This window comes from Strongylocentrotus purpuratus, unplaced genomic scaffold, assembly GCF_000002235.5.
Source record: "Strongylocentrotus purpuratus isolate Spur 01 unplaced genomic scaffold, Spur_5.0 spur5_scaffold_12, whole genome shotgun sequence".
Classification (NCBI taxonomy): Eukaryota; Metazoa; Echinodermata; class Echinoidea; order Camarodonta; family Strongylocentrotidae; genus Strongylocentrotus; species Strongylocentrotus purpuratus.
The window spans coordinates 25,336,462-25,361,785 of NW_022145597.1; the positions used below are offsets into that span (position 1 = coordinate 25,336,462).

The window sequence follows — 25,324 nt, forward strand, 5'->3', positions numbered from 1 at the left end:
GTGATTCTGGCTGTACAATGTATGTCACATTCAAAACACACCTTTTTGCATCTTTAGATATGCCCATATCTAAAGACCTTTAAAAAAGGCTTTGCGTTTATCACCTTCTAAATTTGCCTGAAAGACGTTTCAGAAACCTGATTCTAGCCAAAAATTTGGTCAATAAACGCACCCCTAGTTGCAGCAGAAGAATGTCTGGAGAAATTATTGCTGTAGCATGTGTTGGATTACCAAAAGACAGTCAGACTACATGTAGAAAAAGGAAAAGGAGAGTACTGGCATGGATGGTACTGTAATTGTGCTGCAGTCCTTTGAGTTCTGCCAGCAAATCTCCTGCGTGATAAAGGTCAATCAGAATGAATGTATGGGACTACAGGGAGGAAGTGAAGGTTGACCAGTCAGGAAATGTAAGCCGTTTACTCTCCGAGTTCTACAATGCATTCGTGGCATGATGTCAACCGATTTCCCCAAATTGCCAAAGGTAACCCTGATCGACTCTTATCAGGCGGGACATCGTGGGCTGAAATAGAATAGGCTTCAAGCAGTAGTAGTCTGTCCACCAGGCCCCTCTGTCTGTCTGTCTGTCTGTCTGTATATTTGTCAGTCTATTAGTATGTACTGTAGCCACAGACAGACATTACATGAACCAAAGAGATATCTCTTTGCAAGATTACAAACCAGATTACAAACATCAATTTCAGTACTATTACATTGTTGATAGCAGCGTGATTAATATTTTTTTAGTTAGTGGGGCCTTTTGTAGGATTTGGTGTGGTAAAAGTGTGATTTTCTACCGGTAATGTTTAGACGGTATATTGTTATATTACCCGTGCTCCTTTTTTAGTTAACCAGAGCTATTTTGGAGCTTTCCTGAGCTAAATTAATTGCTCGCTGGTTGATAGTGAAAACCCTTTTACCCATGTCTATTTTTGCATCCTTTTTTTTAATTGTGTATGCGATAATACCTGTCCTGTCGTGAAAGTGCTCTTTTGATAAGGCGCCCTTTGAGTTCTATAGTGCACAATATAATTAGGAACCGGAAAAAGAGCAAGGTTATGTGTTACATGCATCCTGCAATTTATTGCAGAGAGTAATTGATGTGGTCACATGGCCATGAATTCATTGTTGAAACTACAGTGTACAAGCATGTAAGGAGAAAGCTGGAACAATTTTAGCCATTTTAATATATGTGTATGCCCTCCCATATTACAGAAAGGATGTTGGCCCTACATTTTTGTACATGACTGGAAAATGTCAGCTATTTTTACTTTATCTACTGTACCTGTTTCCATACTGTACCATAGATCTATAACATATTATACAACACCTACGTGGATCCTTGTTATTTGATTGGAGGATTGTTGGTCACATGATATTCAATAGATGTTATATTGCACGGTCGTGCATTTTTGGTTATACGCGCCGTGCATTTTTGGTTATATGCGGACTGCGTACCTCTCTGCGCGTATCCCTGTGTGTATCTGACGCGAAGGCAATCTGAATGTAATCGAGAAGGCTTGACTCCAACTTTAATTTATCTTTAATATAAGGAGTAAAGCATAATTTGTTGATTAACTTTTTATTAGATCTTCTTCGATGTTGTATAAAACAAATAATTAATGTTTTTCATTTGTTTAATAGTGCAAATATTTTCATTCGTTGAAAGATTAACGTTATTTCTATTCAACTCGGTTGACACCTCGTTGAATAGAATGTTAATCTTTCAACTCATGAAAATATTCGCACTATTGAACTCATAACCATTCATTATTTGTATACTACATGTATTGATGTACAGTGTATGGTGCACATAAATGGCACAACGTTTTTCGAAACGTTTTGTGTGTGCAGTGTGAATAGACCTACTGTTGGATAATGCACCTCGGATAATAGGCTTTTACGGTGATACACCCCCTGTATACATTCAGGGGGGAGGTTTGATTGATTCAGATGGGCCCCATTGATCAGAGATCAAGTTACCTTTTAACACTGTCTTGAAACAGCTTTGGAGGAAACTTGCCCACATTTGTGATGGAGAGAGATTGACTTTCTGTTGTGATATTGATCATGACTTCCTGTGCATATAGAAAGGCTTAAACTTAAAGGGAAATGTCCAGAATTACCGGAATAAGGATCATTGTGTTGACGTTTAATACCTTCATACTGTACATGAACAAGAAGATACCTCCCAATATTGATCAAGAAAATCCATTTTCTTACCCGTTGATAATACCATTACACCCACAATGGTTTGCTTTTAATTGATTTTATACACCAGCCAAGTTGCTTAAAGAGAGTGTAGCTTGGCAAATACTGGTTAACTTAACGCCATCTACCGGTATGTCTTCTTTTGGACAACTGCACATAAACAAATAGACTTGATTAACGGTAGTCAGTGACTATAGTCTCTACATGGTCAGCGTTCGCGAAACAGACCGAAGTTCTCCTCACGCTTTGGTTTCCACATGTTGCATGTGCATTATACCCGATTGGCCCAAGGGAAAGACACATAGTCTCGTCAGGCTGCACTCCCTTTAACTTATTAAGCCAAACTGCCTTGGTAAGTTTGTTGTTCTTAAAAAGGAAGCATTTGATTTCCCAAGAGCTCTGGATGCATTGAAATATGAAATGCAACCTTGGAATTGAATAAGGTCGCTCCCTTTGTGACCTCTTATCACCACTCAAAGCCACATTTTATTCAGACGGTTTCCTTTCTCATGTGCTCAGCTTTAGGTGCATGTTCAGGATAAATGTTGGCTCATGTATACATGTATATCTTCTTTTTTTTTTTTGGGGGGGGGGGTTTCTTTATAAATGGCAGTTTCCAGGATGCACGTTGCAGTCACTCCAAAAGGAACATGTGATTCGAACAAAATTGAAGTTGTGACAGAATGAAGGATTTGTTTTCTGTGTTGAGCATGTTTTATTTGGAAATAAAACACTTCTCTTGCCAGTACATGTACCTACAGTAGTTTAAATAAATCAGGATTTTAAAGTGAGATGTGTTCTAAGATTCAGAATTCCCTTACATCTCTGGTCTCCCCAATACCATTCTGATAATTGTGAAGCGATTGTAGCATGAATACTGATTGTTCAACAACTGAATTGAACCGTGTATGGACTTATCAGCTGGATGCACCTTGATGACTGCTGAACAAAATCATAAGTGAAGCCAAACAATATCCACTTTTTAACCGAATAGTTGCAGATAAACTCAACAAATTCCATGTTTTTCAACCAGAATCGTATCATCTGTTAAGAGCTAAAAAGGGGTTAACTCTGTGTTAACTCTGTGTTAACTCTGGACGGACAATATAATACTAATCTTATTTCCCTAGGTAAGCCTCACCAGCAGCAATGCTGTTCTTCTTGAAGGCTTTGCAAGACTTATTACCCCCACCAGTTGCCAGGTAGCCTTTTACACACCTGGGTGAAGAGTGGCAAATATGGATTAAAACATTGCCAGAGGGCGTTAGTGCCAGGCTGGGATTAGTACCCTTCATGTATATCCTTGGATTGAGAGTCTAGTGATTGTCAAGGGGAGGCGCGATGGCTCAGTGGTAGGGCAGTGGTCTCGTAAACAGGAGGTCCTGTGTTCAAAACCAAGTTGATGCTCTCGTGCCCTTTGGTAATTAATCCTCATTACCAAGTCCATCAGAGAGGACTTATAGCCATTGGTCCCCTGGCTGCTTTAATACTTACAAGCATACACATGCTTTCTTAGCAGTCAGGTAAAACAAAAAAGCAAACAATCACACCTCCATCATCATACATAAAAAAGCATTTCTACAATCCTGCAGACAAGGCAAACGGAACAGGTTTTCTCATTATATGTGACACACACCCAGGAACCGTGAAAGGAAGAAAAAAGCGCAATGATCTTCTTCTCGACCGCAAGATGCATGTCATGTCCAAAAGTTCAAATGTGATTGAAAATTTACCAGATTCCCCTGGGCGCCCAAATCGATTTGATCAAATAAACCCATCTCCAGGCTTTACTCATCATTCAGTGAATGTAATTTCTTGCCCCCCCCCCCCTTCTCCATCCTTTCATCTTTACCCCTATTTAGACTACCAAAATTCTTGGTATAACCATGTGAAAACTCTATAGCTATACCAAAAGTAATTGATTTTTACCAAATGTAGTCTGAACATTGAATAATGAAATGTCATATGATGGAACATGAAGCCAAATGGATGTTTACGCATCATTTCTATAAAGAATCAGGCTCTATTTCGAATTAGCATCATGTAATATAAACACATATAACTGAGCAGGGCATATATCATGGGGGCATGCTAAGAAGAGTTGACACTGAACAGGTGTGGACTGACCTATTAAAAATAGTGATGTTTCTTTAATTCAAGTAATTTTGTTCCATGTGTGAATGCCTCTATCGCTACACAAAGATTCTGAACACGTTTGTTTTTTGTGTTATTTCCTGTAGCCTAAACAGGTCTCTGTCTGACAAACCATTTTGGGGGTGACAATTGGAGCATTCTTCATTGGTTTTTTGCATGCCCCAATGCTTCATTTAAATGGAAATACCCCTTTCACACTGAAAGACATTTATAGGAACTCTGTACGAAGAAACGTCTAATGAATCATCGTATAGCAGAAGAGGCATTCACACTTGAAAAAGGTATCACATACAGAAAAATTGTGTAAAGAAACTAGTTTCGAAGAGGTCAGAGCCCCACCCAGCTAAACAGCGTTCAGTTGAGAATGAGACCCTGATTCTTCAGCAAGGTCTTGATGCGCGATGTATAAACATGCCTTTCGCTTTATACATGTACATCATTCACACTAGAAAAACTTAATGAATTATCATAAAGCTACTACAGTACATGTACTGCATGTGGTTTTGTATGGCTATACAACAGATTTTTAATAGTGTGAAAGAGGGGAGAGATTGCAATGATGATTCAGGAATAGGTAAAGGCATCTTGTAGGGGTATTGAACCATGATTAAAGTTAACCACCTCCCGGCGGCGGCGCAAGTGCAGCATCCCTCATAATCTGCTCTAGCACAACTGATCTACTTAACTTTCTGCATACACATGGCTTGCCTCGGATCGTCTTTATGCTTCTATATTGTATTGTCTGGGTAGTACCAAAAGGGCATTAACACTTCGGCAGCTTTCGTTGCCTCTCTGTACATCGCTCATTTGCGACACGTGCCATTTTGCACAAAACAATAGCATCAGTTGACGGAAGGACTGCTTTGTGCAACAAAATTACCCATTTTGGCTCTAATTATTAGCTCCATGACAATCCTTTTAACACTGACATACATGTAGATTAATCACGCTTTGGAAACATTTAAATGATCCTGAATCATTTGGTATATCTGTCCCACGATTAATACAATTTGGCATGGGGAGATTGTTTGTTTGGCATATAAAGAGTTAAAGTGTTACAGTCACATAAACAAATATATATTTATTTAATTTAGAATGTATAAAATGAACCTTAAAAATCTTCACCTGGCAAGTTATGGGTTAACCGTTTATAAGGAGTATGAAGAAAAAAGAGAATAACATAAATTTTGAAAAATGGCGCAGGGAACCCAAGTCAAATGTGGGTTCTGTGCTGGATTTTTATCTTTGCGAGAGGGTACAGGTGCATCAGCTTTTCTTATCAAAATTAGTTTTCTGTCAAGTGAGAAAATATTTAAACTTGTAATAACTCTTTATTGAAGTCATATTTGGTGCTCATGTCTTAAATATAGGATAGCGACATGGAATACCTAATATACAGAGTAAATTTCTTTGGTGATGGGTTCACTTTGGAGATAAAAAACTTGATCGACGAAAATAAACCTACAGGTACTCTCAAAAACCACAGTTCTTTGAAACATGGATTCAAGTATCTCAACTGTGATATCTTTTTTTAATGAACAGTGTTATTTTATACCATAAATGTAAGTTAAGCCACAAAAAACACAATCTACAGGTACATTACGTGTACATTGATTTTACAACCTGTGATTTGCTGGTACCATACTAGTATTAGAAGTACACATAAACTCAGATCCTACTGCGACCCAATATGTTTGATTCAATTTTATTTTCCTTCATTATTTATATTTGGAGATGACATATTTGCAGAACACAAATCAGGACCTACACCTGTACATGTATTAAAGCAACCCATTCCATTTGATATTAATGTTCTTTTCTTGTTTTCAATTTGCAGATACCGTATTGGAAGTACATGTACACACAAAAGGACGGGACTAACCAGTAGTACCAGTAACACTGATGGACATAGATTGCAAGAGCCCTTGACAGTAAGGAAATACTAGAAGGGTACACTGATCAGGGAGCAGGAACCGCCAGATACTCTTTCTTCTTCGTCTCGTTGGCTGGCTGGGGTAATAGCCCTTTCGGTGAGTAGCCTTGACTCTTGTAATGTAAGACGCTTGGAGGAAGCTAATAACAGTTTTAACACTTTTTGTGTAGTAAGGATTGAGTCTGTTGAGGTGCAGTGTGCCCCAATCTGCAACAAAGATATCAGATTGTGTCGTAGAAGTAGAATTAAACCTGTATAGAAAGACCACCCAAGGGAGACACAAAGGTAGTCTTTGTATGCAGGTGGTCTTTGTAGACAGGTTTGCTTGAATGCTAATACTACGAAACATTGTTTCAAAGAAAACAAGGTATATGGACTATATCGGAAGGTGGCCTTTCTATCCAGGTGGTCACTGCAGCACGCTTAACTGTATCATTATAATTATGTACTTCAATGAGGGCTCCACATCAATGGTTGATACTATAATACATCCTGTCAGTGCAGCGGAGGTCTCCTCTCTCCTCCAATCTTTTGCTCCTCCCTGTAGCGATTCCTTTTCTCAGGAAGTATCTTGTGGCCGAAGAATTTGAGTGATACAATCTAGACTCAAAGTGATGATAAACAAGCTATTACAAGTCATCAACAGCAAGGAAGTCCACAGGAGTTCATCTCAGAGACCCACTTCCTCTGGTAGCACATCGTACATTGTAGGTCCATGTTCGGGCCATGTTATCAGGTTTAATTCATGTGCAAGGCTTTTCAACAGATTCTGTGCAATCATTCTGAAGTTGTACCTGTATATTAGGCCTGGTTTGAGATAAGTATCAGACCAGTATCTACAGTATAGCTGTTGATGAAACCAGAGGGGGCATTTTGTTTGATGATTCCCCCCCCCCCCTCCCTCCTTTGTTTTTCCTTTGCTGGGCAACTCATCAAAGACGTGGTTTCTTGTGGCCTGATGTATCAAGGGGATCCTCTCTCTATCTATGGCTTTTGAAAGAACCAGAGGAGGGCATTTCTCTTTGAGCCCCCCCCCCCCCCTCCACCAACCCTCTTCAGTTTGTTCCTTCGCTGGTCAACTCATCAAATATGTGGTTTCACGCCGATGTATCAAGGCGATACCTTCTGTAAGTGGGCTTGAGTGATTTGATCTAGACCAAGAGAAAGAAGATGGACAACAGAAGGTGAAGACGAAAAGAGGACAATTAGGATGAAAGCGATCTCTGAGAGGAGATACACTCAGAACCTCACTCACACTTCAAAATAAGAACGCTCCGAAAGAGCAACCACGCATCAATTTGTTTGGAAGGGGTCCCCACGACATGTTTTCTGTTAATTCCATGATTCACAATTTTTATTTAAATGTTCCAAAAGTGCAATCATGAACCAAGATGGGATAGTGGTATGAAAGAGGGCCCTCTCAGATCCAATTGAGACCACATTCATATTAGAATGCTCCTAAAGATCAACAAAACAATTAGATGAAAGGAGGATGTTAAGCATGAAAGGCGTCTCTTAGAGATGTACTCAAGACCACTGTCACTATTATCAAAACACCCGCACCCCCAAAAAGATTGACAACAAATCATAATGTAAGGACAGTTGTAGGATAAGGGGTCTCAAGGAGATGCATCTTTAGATCACATTCGGTCTTTCAAAAGAGAGCAAGGTCCAGAAGAGCAACATGAAGATGGCAAGATGATTTTTAGTTTTCAAAGGTATTAAAAGGTGTCTCCCAAATACACCCAACACAAGTTGTTCACACTTTAAAAATAATAACGCTCTCATTGATTAAGCAACAAATGATGAACAATCTTTAGGAGACACACTGACACCTTTTCACACTTCCCAGTAGGAGCATGGACCGCTTTAAAGATGAAGTTGAGTTCTGGTCATGCGATTGCATTGTGAAAGAAACGGTGTGGAATCGACCAGAAAAGGCTGATCATCTATAGCATATAAGAATTTGTGTGTATTGCAAGGTTCTGGAATCATCAAAATGATAAGAAATTGGCCAAGTCTTGGTAAAGTTACAAACACTGTACACAGAAAGATGTATATGGGACTACACGAACACGTGGCGTAAAAAACCTACCCCCCGAGTTTTACGATGTACATGACATATTTAGAATATGAAGGCATTTGAAGAGCCATGCTTTTCAGGGAACATGTCTTATCTGATGTTCTTCCACACTTGCATAATAAGAATGATAACGCTCACAAATTATTTTTCACCTCTTCCCAGAACTCAACCTTCTCTTTAAATGCCTTCACAGTTTCGGACGTTGATTTGACCTCATCCAATAACATTTAATGCCATAAATAGATGACTGTAAAAGTCAATTTGACCTCCACTTCTTGTGTTAGGTAATTTTTGTGTTAGATCTGTCTTCACACAAACCATTATATTGCGCTATCAGGGGTGCATGTGCTAAAATATCAATTTAAAAAACTATCGATTTATGGCCGTTGTTTTGATATAGAAAATGAGATTTCCTTTCTGTAGCTGTTCTGTATTCTAGTTCTTTTGTATTGACTTCTTTTCTTCCAGAGGTAGTTACAAGATTACCAGAGCAATTTCAGAGAGACAGTAGTGCTTCTTGACTTTGTTCCATAAAGTATCTGCGCACCGCAACATTTATTTACTATAAGTGTGAAAGTGGCCAACGGATATTAGCTATTAGTCAAGAGAAAGAAAAAAAAAGAGATTGGCAATCTGGATTTCAATCCTGCAAAGGTGGTTCGATTTCCCTGGGTGTCCTTCATTGGTGTAACATAGTCGGGTACTGGGAGATAGCAGCTCAAGCTCATCAGACATTAGCAACAAACACACACAGATTTGTATGCGTGGGGATGGGGGTAGGAGGATGACCTGCAGTAGAAAGTAATCTACTCCAAATTAATTCAGTTTATTGATTACAAGGTATACAATTAACCCCTGCACCATTGATTTAAGGAGTGTTGTTGATGCTGAATGGGTTTTCTTTAGTTTGCCTATGAATATTCATCAAATAGGGTTTACAGGTACATGTACAAGTTGACAGTAAAGGTCTACCTGGTCCATTTCTTTCATTGTTTAGTGTTGAATGTTGGATACACAATGAATTACTTTTATTCACTGAACAAAATTAGCATTCGTCCTGTGTGTAAAGGCTATACACCTCAATCAATTTCTTGAAACATTTGGCAAGAGCTTTTAATGCACCTTGAGAACAAATCTCTTGCACTTGGCCGATTTTCATCAAGACTGCATTATGAAAGTATTTCCTACAAAACAAATATGGTAAGGTTTATAAAGCCTACTGCAACGAATGATCATCATCTTATTTTGTGCATACTTTTGCATTCACGAAATATGTACTGTAAGGCGAATGCCTGCTGTATTTCAGTAACTGAGCACTACAGAATGAACCTCCTTGATCAAAGCAACATGACTAGAATTCGTTACTGACTAGAATTCCTAGATGACTAGTGTTCTCAGATGTCAGTGTTACGACCTTGTGACGCCTGAGGAGTATCGTCTTCTGCACGGCCTTCTTGCACTCGGCGGATTAGTGGCTAAGTGAGATGCATGTCGGCGCCATTTGGTGAAGGCATGCACCCACCGTGGTCGTTGAGCGAGACACTACGTAAAAAGCCCCGATCACGATGGAAGCATAGAGGGATGCCTGTTACAGTAGAGGGGAAATTAATGAGACGCTTAACGCTCCAGGGCCCCCTCGGTTAGATAAATACTAAGGGTATCCTTAAAGAGAAAATAGTCAGTTTTGCAGAACGGTTGGTATTGGGGCCTGATTGATATGAGGTTTTAAGGTAAAAGCATCGTTACAAATGTGAGGCGTTCGATGATGCGTTCGAGGATGCAAGTTGACCAAGTTGATAGAATGTCCACCGACTGAACTTTAAAAATTCAAAGTTTAAGACAACCCGAGTACTAGTAGGTGGATTACTCCAGCTAATTTTGTGTTGGTAATGATATGCCCCTCCCTAATACATGTAGGTTAGGAACCATTGGAAAACACTCTGTTCCTCAGATAGGATGTTTAAATGGAGGTCCCGTGTGTTTTAGGAGAGCCCCACCATACAGTCTCCTTCAGAATGCACCTCACTCTTCATACGCAGATCTATACAGTCATTGAAACGGTACACCTGCACAACCAATCGGTAACTTATACCAGAAGGAGACATGTATGCGAGAGTGTCTTCGCTTTTCCCCTCCCAGGCACAGGTGATGCCAAATACTTCTCGATAATGATCATATTGGGTGTCGACTCTGTCAAGATATTTCCTTGATGTACTGTAGTAAATCCTGACTCAGCTGACTATCTTATCAATTGTAATCCATTCCAATCTAGGGTGTTTACATTTGTTGATATACTTCTGTTTCCGATTCATATTTCATTTTCGTTGCTACAAGTATCTCAGAGATATAAACAAAGTCACTTACATTTTAGTAACCCCATGTTCGTGAAATAGGTCATACAAAAATGTAGCGTCCATCGATAATTTGCAGTTTGTTTGTGGAAGACTTATCGGTTTTCATGTCAAATATCTCTATTTGTAATCTCCATAGTGAATGGATATATGCTGCACTTAATTTGATGCATTGTTTGGTTAATAAACACTTGATGCGAGATATGCAATATCAAATATATATGCAGATAACAGAAGATTAGCGACAGACGAATAAACACTTAAAGGGTGAATGTTATACATGAAGGTGTGCTAATGATTAATGTAAATTTTCATATCTTTTGTACTTTGATAATTAAATGCCCCAATAGATAAACATGTAACCAGTCACTCAAACTTATGACATGTTCAGACAAAAAAAAGAATCATCAATAAAGCAAAAGGAACGTACAGACTAGAAAAACAACATTGTATTTAAATTGAATTTTTTTTGAAGTGGTTAGTTGACTTAATAGGACAGTTGGCCAATAGTCAGTGTGTGATCAGACCAAACAATCTCAAACAGGCGTTTCACTATACATTGTACGTTTCATTATACAATGTTTCTTCATATTATGCTCAGACTTGGACAAATTAATGTCCTTTCCCATAGGAATATAACCGATTCTGTACAATGCATTTTCCTAGTCTGAAGGTGGGGTTGACAGATTCTACCCCTAAGAATTTCTTTAAGTGCCTTCAACCCAAGAGCTAGGTCCTGATGACAGCCATGCATTGATTTGTGGGATACATCAAAGGGATTCCCCCTTCGACCTGTTTTTGTTGGGAAGCACTAATGAAGGCCCAGTGTTGAAATACCGGTACTTGTACTGTACGTTACTCCCCATTTCACCCTCCCCCTCCCTCTCCCTGTCTTCCTCAATCTTTTCTCAATACACATTGATTTATTTTGTAGAAGATATCTTGAAAGGAATCCTCTGCTAACTGTTTTTGCTGATAAACACTAATGAAGGCCCTGTATTAAAATATATCCTTCTCCCTCACCCTCACCCTCCCCCCTCCCCCCTCCCCCCTCCCCTAGGCTTTCCCCTAAACCCCCTCTCTCCGTCTCTCTTTAACGTAACCATTGATTTATTAGTGGAATACGTCGGAGGCACATCCCCCTACAAACTGTTTTTATCATGAAGCGCTAATGAAGTTTCAGTGTTGAAATATACCATTTAAAACATGCCCCTACTCCTATATATTTATTTCATTTTTTTTCCTCCTCCAATTCTCCAGGTTACTTATTGATTCATCAAAGATGTTTTCCTTCAAACTGTTAAGTGTGTAATGAAGTGCTAATGAACATGTTCTGTTTCCTATGCCCCCCTCCCCTCTGACACTCTCCTTTCCTCCAGTATCACTCCCCTCCCTCTCACCCCCCCCCCCCTCCCCACACACACCCATACATCCCTCTTCATAGATTTGTAGAATACCTCACAAGTCGCCTTCCATAAACTATTTTGGTAGTTGAGTCCCTAATGAAGGTCTGGTGTTGAAATGTATCAACCTTTACCCCCCCCCCCCCCCCAGTCTAAACTCGGAAGGGCAATGCTCTCTATACACGTTTTGACTTCTCCTTTTGTAAACACTGGAAGTCCATGAATACTTTAACAGAGTTTTTCAAGAAGCTTCTTTGTTATTCTATTATATACATGTACAAACTACATTTAGGTCATAATTGATCAGAAAGCTTGCTGACTAGTTTGTTGACTTTCTGAGTTGCAGTTTCAGAGTTTTTTAGGTCATTATATATTTTGCCTTGAAATACATCCAAATGCATACATAAAACTGGTTGTTTTGTGCTTACTTTCTATGTTCTCTCTCTCTCTCTCTCTCTCTCTCTCTCTCTCTCTCCCTTTCTCTCCCTCTCTCTCCCTTTCTCTCCCTCTCTCTCGACAACACGCACCCTCCCACACACATTGCATGCCAGGAGCAAATTAAAAGATGAGATATTGGCCTTTGCGCAGACAAGAGGCAGACATGCTCTCATATTCATCACAATTTATGGGTTTGTTGATTCTTTCAGAGTCTAGGCATGTTGATTGAACTTGAAGATAAGATATAAGTTATTTAGCCCAGGTACCTGTGAAAAAGAACATGAAAACAGAGAGTTTGGCAGAGGGCAATGTAGCTATGGAAAGCTCCTAAACCAAGGAGTTACCACAATTAAAACAGCTCTGTAAACTTGAAGAAAAAGATTGTATATCTGATTTAAGAATATAAGTTCCAAACAAGGGCATTTATTCTGTGTTATTACAGGCACCTGTAAAGTGGACAGGTCCCTGGTTTTAATGATAATGATAATAATAATGACGGTAATAATAATAATAATAATAATAATAATAATAATAATAATAATAATAATAATAATAATAATAATAATAATAATAATAATAATAATAATAATAATAATAATAATAATAATAATAATAATAATAATAATAATAATAATAATAATAATAATAATAATAATAATAATAATAATGATAATGATAATGATAATGATAATGATAATGATAATGATAATGATAATGATAATGATAATAATAATAATAATAACGGTAATAATAATAATAATAACAATAACAATAATAATAACAACAACAACAACAATAACAATAACAATAACAATAACAATAATAATAATAATAATAATAATAATACAGTTTTTTACCCTGGTTGGCTTCATCAAAAATTAATACTGTTCTCCCGAGGGCCCTGCAATCATATTTAAAACATTCAACACCCTTCTGTCTCGAGAAAATGCAGTTAATTTTTCACTAGAGCTTTTAGTTTCCAGAACACGATTGAACAATGTGATGCAATCACAAATATGTAGGCCTAAATCATTTATGGATATAGCATGGAAGTGGCATGGAATGTTCACAATCTGGATTTAATATATTGTACACCTTGCATGTACTGTTTTAATTTCCATCAGAATGTTTTTCGCAAAGTTTAGCATCCGGCTCAGCGATGGAATCGTAATTGCATTATACATCGTATCATATCCAACATGCGACAGTGCTAACTATTTGGCATGTTGTCACTCGAGGATCGAAATAGCTCATAGCTTTTCAAGATGGCGTTTGCACTTTGCGTCTTCTCTGGTAATTAATATTCATTCGCCATTTAGGTTGGATTGAGTGTGTCGGTAACATGTCATGACTGAGTTTACACTGCATGCACCCGGCGTTTCGAAATACGTTTTGGAGCATTGCTATCATTTGGCATTATGCCCTAATATTTTATATCGTATGAATGAAAGGAAATGCTGTGTGTATCTTTTGGTTGAAAAATTCCTTTCCACAAACTGTTGAATAAATATGAATCACTTTGAAGCTTAAACAAATTGTAATTAGGATTTTTGATAGGTTAGGGTTTTGGCCAAGGTTGGGGTTAGGAATAGTGTTACATGCTGGTCCAAGGTTGAGGTTAATACAAATGTAGGTGTTTTGAATTGACCACAGAACAATTACTGTTGACTTACAGATATATGATATTTACATTCTTTAATTACATTCTCAGCTAGTCAGCTTCAGAAGGTGAAGTTTTCACGTACAATGAAATGTTGAACCGTTGTGTCATATCTGTATGCAAGACACAATCAGTTACAAAACAAACAGAGTGGGTGAATGTTCTGAAACACGATTCAGTACCAGTATTAACATGACTATAAATGTTCATTACATACTCATTCATCTTCCTGTACATTTACAGTGCACATCGAGGTGAAGTTTTCACGTACAAGTATATAATGAACAGTCATCATGTCAAATTAGTTTGACTAGATTGGACTGACATAGAATGTAATATCAGAAAATAAATACTTGAGACCATCATTATGTCAAATTAGAATGCGAGACATGGTCAGAGATACAGAGAATGTGTTGTCGCTGTATGAATATTTTAGACCCCTTGTCTCTCTGAAATATGGGGTAATATGTGTCCTGTCTCTTTTCGATTCATCTTCCATTAATTTCTGGTAGAAATGGTGTGGTTTTAAAAATATTAATTACTAGAGAAGACCAGAACTTTCAGTTTTGTTTCTTTGCAGAATTCAATTTGCATTGCAGTTAACTGCCATTTTGTTCATATGCAGTATCTACCAATGGAATTATCGATAAAAGTACTGCATGTATTTTTCGGAATTCGATATTGTGACAATTTTTGTGTAGACTTTGACCAACAACATTTATGCATCCAATAACTTTAATCCAATGATGGCTCTATGCGAGAATTACTGATTCCATTGACAAGTCAACCATTAATTTCATGCTCTTTTTGAGATGATTAATGTTTTTTACACGCTGTTTGTTATCCAAGGCCATAGATTGTCTGTGAGAGCGTTTTTTCGTCTCGTTGCTTTCATATGAAAGAATATCCCTTTTTATTAGTTAGGTTCACATGTCTGTTGAGATTAAATTTAGTTTGTGGTTTTCAACTTAAAATTTATCTTGTAATTAAAGACCGTGCAGACGCACTCGTGTCAAAACTGATTTAGAGACCATAAGGGATTTGAAGGTTAGCTCACCAACTACGAGGAGCTTTTATTAATCAATGACTTTCAAGTTTTTATGAAAATATTTGTTTACCAACAAAAAATATTACATCACGTACAGAATACCACTGCAGTTTATAATATCTGTTTTTCTTCTTGATGCAAACTTGGGGAAAACCTTTCCCACACAATTAATCTCTGAAATACCGGCATGTCGAGAATAGACAGGGCCCAAATACCGTGATGTCACGAACACACATCACATTGGCTTATTCGCTGGGGCCGTCAAGCTCGGTATAACCTTGCTTCGGCAAAACCCCCGCATCGGGGGAAAGAAAGCGGGATATTCTTCAAACGGGATCAATGGCTGTTGCAGATGACGTTGAGGGAAAAAATCAGGAGGCTACCTGACTGACTGTAAATTGATGGTTATCCCAGGTTCGGCTTAGAGTGGGCTTTGTTGAGCAGAAAGTGCAAGTCAGTGCATGAAGCCCAACTGTGTGTGAGCATGGCCATCTAATGGAATACTGAGGCTTTAAGACCGTTGGTCATCGGTCAGATTCGTGGAGATTCCTTGTCTCGAAGGTCAGTGTCGTCTCCATAGGTAAACAGACAACGCTTAGTCCACAATCTCCTGTCATCTATATGTACATGTACAAACAGATAGATAGGCCTATTAACCCATTCAGACTTGATGAAAGTTACGGTATACAAAACTTGTCAGTTGTATAAATGAATGTCAGGCATAGAATCATTATATTTTAAAAGAGGTGTACATGTTAGACGATAACATTGTACCTTATACAGAAACATCATGTAAAACAAATCATCAGTTTTGAAGAGATTTGAAGAGGTGTATTAAACTCAACATTCAGCATGTTTCTACATGATTCCAAATACGGCTAAGTTCCAGACTTTTCAGGACTTTTCCAGGTACACTGTACGTGCTTCTGTAGAATTGCATCATAATCGAATGAGACCGCTAAAGGCTGACGGATAACTGTACCCATCTCCAGAGATAATTTTGTCAGGGATCGCTCCCTTCTCATTTCCGTAGAAACATATCTGTTTTAATAGCGTTATAGCGTTGGCGTTTAGGTCACTTGACATTGCATTACTACGCGCAGCACCCACTTTCCACCCATCCAATAAACAGTCTGCTATTCAAAAATCTGTAAACTGCGTTTTTTAGAAACGCACTGTTCAAATTCCACAAGCATATACTTTCTGGGTCTGTTATAGGTAGACAATTACCTTTATTTTCCGGGTATTCTGTATGAACACGACCATTAAAATCAACCACGCTGTAATGCACCATCCACCTCTGAAGTTTCCCAATCCGCCCTTCAGCCCCTTCAAATGAGAAACGAAAGGTGATGTACCGAAAGAAACCGTTGGAATCTAAAGAACAGATGCGGCAAAAGTGAAACCAGTTTTTCAATGAGCAGGCTATAATCGGAAGCGGAGATAAACCCCCAAAACAGGTCATAAGTATCGTGTGATCATGTAGTCTTTGTCATGGAAATGGTGATGGCAAGGAACATGAAATTGGAACAAGGTAGTTGTCTACTTATCCTAGATATAAATGTTCATACATCCTAAAGTCATGTTGTCAATAACAACTAATAACAAGCACTGGTACTAAAGCTGTACATCTGGAGCATTTGTTTTTCCTCACCTATAAACCAAATGCATCGATCCCATCAAAGCAGCCAATTAATTTCAGTTTTCTTTGAAAACACTTAAGAAACCAGGAAACGGTATATTGCACATACAATTTTGATTATAACTTTTGACAAATGATTCATATGATTATTGTCAGACACATTTGAGGATCCTGTTATGAGTACAAGGAAATTGCATGACAACCTGGCAGGTGTATGCCATTTTGAGTATATTTCCAGTAACATGAATAATATAAGTTCAGAAAACTTGCCGCTAGCTAACAGCACCCCCCCCCCCCCTTCCCCACCCCATATTTCTGGCAGCCATCATTTCCTACCATTCTTTAATTCTTATCGAATCTGTAAATCTGTTTATACATGTATAGGCAGGGATCATTCAGCTGCAGTGGATATCATTCAATATACATGTACATTTCATTGTATTGTTTGAGACTTTGATCATTAATATCTTGTAATATACAAGAACTCATCTCTTTTTGTACAATTGTACATGTACCTTTAATTTCTTTGAGTAAAATATCAAATTTTGAATTCAATTGAGTCACTTGAGATATTGAACTGAATGAGAAATTGGAGAATTTTATAATGAACGAAATCTCAATGGACATGAACTGAAAATGTCGTACAAATTGTATTTAAAATTTCTGTGACTGAAATATGTGTACCTTTAATGTCTGCTTGCAAAATATCATGTTTGAATTCAAGTGTGTCACTCGATATATTGAAATGTGTGAGAATTGTGAATTTTTCATGAACTGAATGAATGTGAAATGAAAATGTAATGAAAATGTAATGAATGCTGTAGGCTCTAAATGAAAGAATTATGTGTACCTTTAATTTCTTCATGTCAAATATCAAATTTTGAATTCAAGTGAGTCCCTTGATAGAGTGAGAAATGAAAGAATCATGTAAATCAATCTTGATATATTTATCTTGAGTGAGAAATAAAAGGATTATTTAATGAATGAAATCGAAATGAGCAGAAAATTACATACATGTACATGTACAATATCATGAATATGGTAGCTTTATAAATTACATTATCAAGGGAGGGCAAACTTAAAGGTAAAGACCAGTATTGGAAACGCCCCAATTTCAAAAAATGAAATGAAAGCTCTTATTACCAATCATGTGAAAGAATATGTTTTCACTAATACATGATAATAAAAATTTTGCCGGGAAACCGCCTACTAATTCATATATTTGGTAAATTTGTTTCTCTCATGGTCTGTGAGAGATATAGGGTAGTCCCATATACATCTTTCTGTGTATAGTGCTTGTAACTTTACGAAGAATGGGCCAAATTTCTTATCATTTTGATGACTCCAGAACCTTGCAGATGCTAGATGCTAGATGATCAACCTTTTCTGATCGATTCCACAACGTTTCTTTCACAATGCAATCGCATGACCATAACTGGTCTTTACCTTTAAAGACAGTATTCAAGGGTGAATTGAGATGAGGTTTGTGAAGAATTTCTTATATGTACATGTACCTTTAATTTCTTCCTGTAAAATATCCAATTTTTAATTCAAGTGAGTCACTTGATATATTAAACTGTGTGAGAAATGAAAGAATTATGCAAATCAGTCTCGTTCAACTAGACCCTGCTGCCTCGTTCTATTTGTTCCCTTTCACGATGGAAGCAGTACTACACTCAGTATGGCTGATCATTAAGCATTCATTTGTATCTTCGCTTTGTAATTGATCTTTTCTACTTGAGGTCGCATTCATATTGCGCTGTATGTAACCTTGAGGCGTACGGTGGAAGTCCAGAGTAATATTTATTCTTTTCATATTTCTTTCTTCTTGTGTCTTTTCTTTCTCGCTCTGATTCCTTGCTTTATTTCGTCTTTTTTTCCTGTCTTTTTCTGTCGGTGTGTAAATGGGATCTGCTCTTCTCTTCTCTGCCTGTCTCTGCCTCTTATGCTCAATAAATCTCTCTCACTCCCCCTTCCCTCTCTCTCTCTCCCTCCCTCTCCCTCTTTAGCTCGGTCTTTCTCTCTCGCTCTCTCTTCCTCTTCTTTTCCTTAATGTAATCTTATTCCTTACATGTACACTGTATGTGTCTGTCCGTATCTTTCTCTTGATCTCTCGCTTCTCTACATTCATTTATTTCATTCTCCTCTCTCTACCATTGTATTTTGTTTGAATCTATATCTATGGCTATATCTCACAATCTTTTGAATGACAGTATTATAGTATTATTGGTCTTCTAATTTCATGTTCCCCCCCCCCCACCTACTTTCAAGTGCATTTCTCTTGATCGCTTGCTCTCACTCTTCATCTCTCTCTATCTTGCGTGCTCCCTTTCTACATCACTCTAGCTCTGTCTTGTCCCCGTCTCCCCCTCTCTCCCTCCCATTCTCTCTCTCTCTCTCTCTCTCTCTCTCTCTCTCTCTCTCTCCTAACGTCTGATCGCTCTTTGTTAGGCAACCTTGCACCAATATATCGCACTCGGGGTAGCTGTGAATTCTTCAAGCTAAAATGACCACGCACAAATAGAATCAGCAGTCCATCAAATATCAAAATGAGGAGCAAGCGAGGCAGAAGTAATTTTTAGTCTAAGCTCCAATATGGGCAAGCACGATTTGTCAAATATCCCTCCGATGGAGACTCTAGTCGTCACCAAACGACAATTTGGTGTCCACGCCACGTCCAATGTGTTTTATTTCTATAAATTTATTTTTTCTGTAAATATATTATGAGAGAGTGCTGTGGTTATTTTTCTTATAAATGTCAGTGCTTCTAAATGAGGCAGAAGTAATTGAAAAGGATATGAATTAGAAATGAAAATATTGCACGCAGCTATCCTGGCAGTTTTTTCACACGTAGATTTGAATAGCTCACAGTACTCCAAAATTATTTTTGAAAGTTCTTTTGCTGCACGAATTAAAGATTCAAGCAAGACATACCGGTATTGGGCTCTAATGGTATATCAGGGAAAAACATTTTATACCGCAAAGGGCTATTTACCACATTGTAAATAAAATATTTTATCATGGCTGCTCTATTTGAATATTGAACAGGTGAGATTTCCCCTAATATTTTTTATTTTTCAAATTTGTTGAGCATTTTTTTTCTTTCCATAACTACATGCAAAGCACTCTTCACTTTCCTCTAGCAACCCCGCCCTCTATTATCAACTCTTACCGAGATGCAGGGGGGGGGGGGGGGGGGTAAAATTACATTTTTTAAATGTGGACAAGTCCAAGGTATGTGGTCATTCGGTGTGCCACAGTTCGTTGCCATGTACAGTATTGTGGAGTTCTGAACATGCATGTTCACATCATTTAGTTTCTTTTTACGGCGTTGTTTTCTAGTCTGTACACTCCTTTCGCTTTACAACGATTCTTTATACAAATTTTGTGTAGATCTACTATAGCCTGAAGAGGCTTTAAGCCCCTAATGTATGGGACAATTAGCTTGGACTCCCCATTTATTGTGAAGAAGAATTAAGTGGAACCATGGCATTATACAGGTAGGTGTTCAGGTTGGCCCACATAGTGAATAGAGTTCAATAGACTTTTCAAAGTGGGATGGGCTGATTTTTCAAAATCCATACCTGTGCATTGTACATGAACATGTACCTAGAGTGATATGATAACTATGCGCTGTGTTGTTTGTTTTTCTTAACATGATTATCACTTCCAGGCATGTGGATATTAATTCATTGAGGGCAGGCGTCCGTAAAATCAATATTTGTACCGGTAGACGGGATTACATGATTCTGGAAGTATTTCTTATTCAATAAATGATTCGTCTGTCACTCACTGTATCCCGGGGGGTACTTATCGCGATGTATTCTCATAATGTGTTAGATAACCTCCAGAAAAAATAGCAGGATTATCATTTTTGTCTGAATTAATGAGGAGAAGGGAAATAAAAGGAAATTGTTGACACCCGGGGGAAATTCCCAACGTTGCTTCATTTGATAATGTCAACATCGCCCATCTTCCTCATATTTTCATTTCTCTCTCTCTCCGCAATTATTTCATCAACTTTACTCGCTCTGTTCCCCAAAGTTAATTTCGCAGCGAATCTCCCCCTGTCAGCATGATGTAATTCGGTAAGCGCGCTAAACCAGCGTCGCCGTGGACGATCATCGGTGTTTATGGATCAATATTTGAGATGTGATAATGTGAAGGGATGTGAAATTAATTACTCCTTATCTCCTGCAAGGGATGCGATTGGATTGCAAAAGGTCAGCCCCGAAAGCCTTCAACAACAAACTTACTTTTCTTTCCCTTTATTGCTTAGAACTCTTTCTATCTCTCTCTCTCTCTCTCCCTCCCTCCCTCTCTTTTGATCTCTTTCTCATTTTATCTCTTTTCTCAATCCCATTCTGGGTCTCAACCGACTTGTCGTCAATCGTGGAACCATTTTCTACGAATGATCCCTAACAGTGCCCTTCTGTTTCGAAATCGTTATGTCATAATTTTGTGAATCATTAATTACACATTTTATAAACCTGCAATGAACAGTAAACATTAACTCTTTAGCACTCTACTTGTACATATATGTATCATATATCATGTTATTTAGAAGTTAACTGCCTTATCCCTCCCTATTCACTATTGCAATGCTTCTATGCTAGTGGGATCGAGGCTGGGAGCTAAGGTAATGTCACATTGTCAGGAGTGATTATATTTCTATTATTAAAATGTGGGTGGGATTATTCTTTCTTTCGTTTCCATTCTGTAGTCGGGATCAATTTTCTTTTCGTCATTCAAAACCAATGAGTTAGTATCCAGTCAATGTTGAACCCCCGAGGGCGTTTTCTTCAGCGGCTATCACTTTCCGTATCCAGAGCATGAATGAGGGAACTATAATACTTCAAGATCTGTCAGAAATTTGAGACTGCGTAATCCGCGCATGTTGCGGAGACGATGGTTTCCAATTTCACCTCTTTTCCTTCATCGTCCGTGAAAAGGTTGTTTGGTTTTCTATGATCCAGAGATTATTTACCATTCAGGTTTTTGTGTTGAAGGTACCTGCAAAGCTAAATAGTTCATGATAGTAAAATATTAAAATAGCATTTTCTCTTTTTCTTCTTTCTGATGAGCCTCGGCAATCAACCAGCTGATTGTTCTGTCCCTTTAAAATTTCATTTCATCTCATTTTTAGGGAAACTAACACTTATATTGTGGAATGAAGTTTGAATCCTTGTATAGGTTGTGGTATATTGACCCATTTTAAAGACCAGATAAATTCCCCACCCCCAAAAAAAAATGAAAAAGAAGAAGGAAAATGCTGCCAAAACTCATTTATCCTGAAAATCACAAACACAGATATGCATCCATTATTTTGACAGTATGGAAATGGACAACTGAAGATAAAAATTTACAGACAACTTTCCTAATTATCTTTATTCATTGCCTTGTAGACCTAATGGAGAAGTTGCATGAATTGGTGTTAACACATTGGAGTAGTATATTTCAACAAAATATTTTGTATATACCAGCATAATGTCTATGAAATCTTGTAATTCTTATGAAATCTCACTAATAATCTTGAACCTTCCAAAACATATTGCACCTATTTATGGGACTATGCCAAAGAAAAAAATTAAGGTACACATTTTGATACAAATGAAAAAGGATTCCCCAAAAAATATTGGTTTGATATTTTGGTACTACATGTACTGTGAATATAAGTCTAAATCAACTTGCATTTTTGTCTTATATCTCAATGTACATTAGAAACAGATGCCACACATTGTTTTATTGATGCTGTTCCCAACTGCCTACATACAAATAGACGTTTCTTTGTTTTCTGTTATCTTCTTTTCCCTGGAAATGATGAGTAATTTTCTCTGTGGTCGTCTGAAGTCCCTGCAGGAGTTACATCTGTTGCATAACGTTACGTAATACCCTTCAAAAGTGGATTTCTGCAGGTTTTTAACTCTTCACAAACATGCAGTAATTAGGGAAATTGGCCAGACGTGCAGTTTAACCTTGCCAGAAGCAAGTAGAGAGAGAGAGAGAGAGGACAAACTGCTATTGGCCCTTGGAATATGCCAAATGTGAAACATTTTAGGATATATAAAGCACCAGCGTGATTCATTAGTAGATTTTTAGGAGCGGTTTTGATGTTGAGTTCATTCGGAGGAAGACGATCAATTGTTGGAAGTGCACATGTATGGTTTATCCATTGGAGGGCTATATTGTGTGTTTTTCAATGGTAAGTAATGCATGTGAGTTGTGCACAATTCGTGCAAATGTATGGGTCAAATGTAGTATTTAGTAAGTTATAAATGCATTACCTAATACCAAGTTTTACAATTGTTTAAGTATGTGAAAAATTGAGAATGTGATGTATTGAAGCTTACTTCTGAAAGCATTCAGCAAAGGCCCTTAATTCAACCAGACCACCTTTCATTCTTGAGTTACAAAAAAAAAAAAAAAAAAAGAGTAAAATTTACAAGGGCTATGAATAATTCAGTAGTATACTGTATATCGAATGCTATTACTCAATTTCATTGGCTGTAATTTAAATTTTCCAAAGTTATTCTCCACTGGGATTGAGACAGAGTAATCACTGTAGGAGAGTGTATCGTTCTGCACATTTTTTTTTCTTCTCTTTTTTTTTCTTGTCTTATACTGATATGCTCCTCAGGAGTACATGTAACAAAACTGAAATACAAAGTTGTTTAATTTTTATGAAATCAACTTGTGTTAGTGCCCTCGTATTTGAGAGAGATGGAGAGACAGAGAACATTGTGTGTATGGATTGAGTTGGGGTTGTTCATAGAATATTTGTTATAGATTTAAATGCATTGTATTAAATATTTTTAAAACCAATCAAATATTTTAATGACTTTTTTCTATTACAACGATAGAACTTCTCCCTCATAGGGGTGGAGCACATCATGAATACTAAAGCACATCATCCTCCTACTACTAGATCATGACACTGTTAGGGTCCCTGTAAATTCAATATGTTCCAACTCGTATTCCTACCCATGGGACTACACTATAGACTGGGATGGAATGGTATATGACTTGGAAATCATTTAGGAAGCTGTGAGTCAGAATTGGAGGGGAGTGTATTACTAGCAGAGGTGTGAAAACCCCGCATCTGCGAAGTGTATCCCTCAGAAAATATGTTGCTAGGCAACTGATGATGCATTCATGTGGAAGCGAAACCAGTGGTGCTCGTAATTGTCAGGAGTTCATATTCTTCTCATGCTCGCTATCTCTCTCTCTCTCTCTCTCTCTCTCTCTCTCTCTCTCTCTCTCCTTCTCTCTCCTTCTCTGTTTTTAATTGTATCAAGCTTCTTATTGTCAGAATGATAAAAGGTAATTTGAGAGGGTTTAGAGCAAAGGTCCACGTACATGTACATGCATACAAAGCAGGAAATTTGTTTCAAATATGTAAGGAATTGCTTTTAGTTGAGTAGTATTACACTGGTATGTACATGTATGTACAGCGTACATGTATGTTATTTCTAGAAGAATTGTGCAGATTGATTATGATAATGATGATGATTGATTATAATGATGATGTTGATGTGAATAACGATGGTGAAGATGCCGACGAATCTTGACAATGATGATGATGTACATGTATAATAACATTATGATGATAATGTTAAAATTATGGTTATTATTATTATTATTTTTTTACACAAAAGCAAAGGCTCCTCAAATTACGACAGTCTTTACGGTCATTTCAAAGTATTGCTCTCATCATCGTCGACATCAACACTGGTCAAAACAATTCTCACTTACCTAATTTACATTTGGTTACTATCACTAACAATACAGAACTAGTAAGATAATATTACCCATCCTGTAGGCTACATAGAAAGAGTGAGAGAAAGAGAGAGAGATGTAGCAAGAGAGAGAGAGAGAGAGAGAGAGAGGAGAGGAGAGAGAGATGGAGAGAGATCCTTTATAAACTTGATAGTGACATCCGCCCACGAGTTAAAAATAGAACAGTTGTTTATGTTTCCTGGTTGTCAGTCATAAGTTGTTGTGCCTTGTTTCTTCTTGCTTGGAGAGGAAAGCCCTTTTGTAAACATCCAGGTGAGTCCTGAGCTCCATGAACTGTGTACCTGCGAAGTCCACCTTTAACCCCTAAAATCCCAATTATAGGATGGAGGTGACGTGTTCACAATTATAGTTAGTATTGGTTGTAAGTGATGTTGTATGAGCCTACTTGAATGACTCACTTAATTTCTATTAAAATTTGGTTTCATTAATACCAAAAATCAATATTCTCATTAACTGGTAGTTTGTAATTATGGTGACTATACACTGTATATACATGTAGTCTGCAAGCACGTACAGTACTCCATTTTGATGCTTGAATACAATTACATAATGCCTTGAGCCAAGCCTAACTTTGACAGTCTCTTTCAGTTCTGCTCAGTTGTAGCTA

The 25,324-nt window shown here is 37.6% G+C and overlaps 1 long non-coding RNA gene across 1 annotated transcript in view; it reads left to right on the top strand.

The window, feature by feature from the left end:
- Positions 1-25,324, top strand: part of LOC115922724 — a 52,721-nt gene that overhangs the window by 19,807 nt on the left and 7,590 nt on the right. The window contains exon 2 of the long non-coding RNA XR_004063579.1: positions 6,200-6,392. This is a non-coding gene — a long non-coding RNA (uncharacterized LOC115922724). The remainder of the gene's footprint in view (positions 1-6,199; positions 6,393-25,324) is intronic.